This window comes from Crocuta crocuta, unplaced genomic scaffold (assembly GCF_008692635.1).
Source record: "Crocuta crocuta isolate KB4526 unplaced genomic scaffold, BGI_CrCroc_1.0 scaffold944, whole genome shotgun sequence".
Taxonomy (NCBI): Eukaryota; Metazoa; Chordata; class Mammalia; order Carnivora; family Hyaenidae; genus Crocuta; species Crocuta crocuta.
Window position 1 is genome coordinate 140,611 of NW_027528243.1, and position 203 is coordinate 140,813.

A 203-nucleotide genomic window follows, 5' to 3' on the forward strand; every position below is an offset into this window, starting at 1 on the left:
TTATTGCCCAATGTTTATGAAAAAGAAAGACCCCAGAGAGGGCTATCAGAACTTATAAGTGACCTTCTAGAAAAGGAATCATCACTGAAACAAAAACCAAATTGATATTAAGACTGGATCCTAAATAAAACCGGACCACTAAACTCCATAATTAAGACGGTAACCGTCAGTTCTTACCTTTTCCATTTTAACAGACATCTCTT

The 203-nt window shown here is 35.5% G+C and overlaps 1 protein-coding gene across 1 annotated transcript in view; it reads right to left on the reverse strand.

Moving 5' to 3' along the window:
• NDUFA1 (NADH:ubiquinone oxidoreductase subunit A1) overlaps positions 1–203 on the reverse strand; it is a 5,350-nt gene that overhangs the window by 3,200 nt on the left and 1,947 nt on the right. The window lies entirely within an intron of this gene.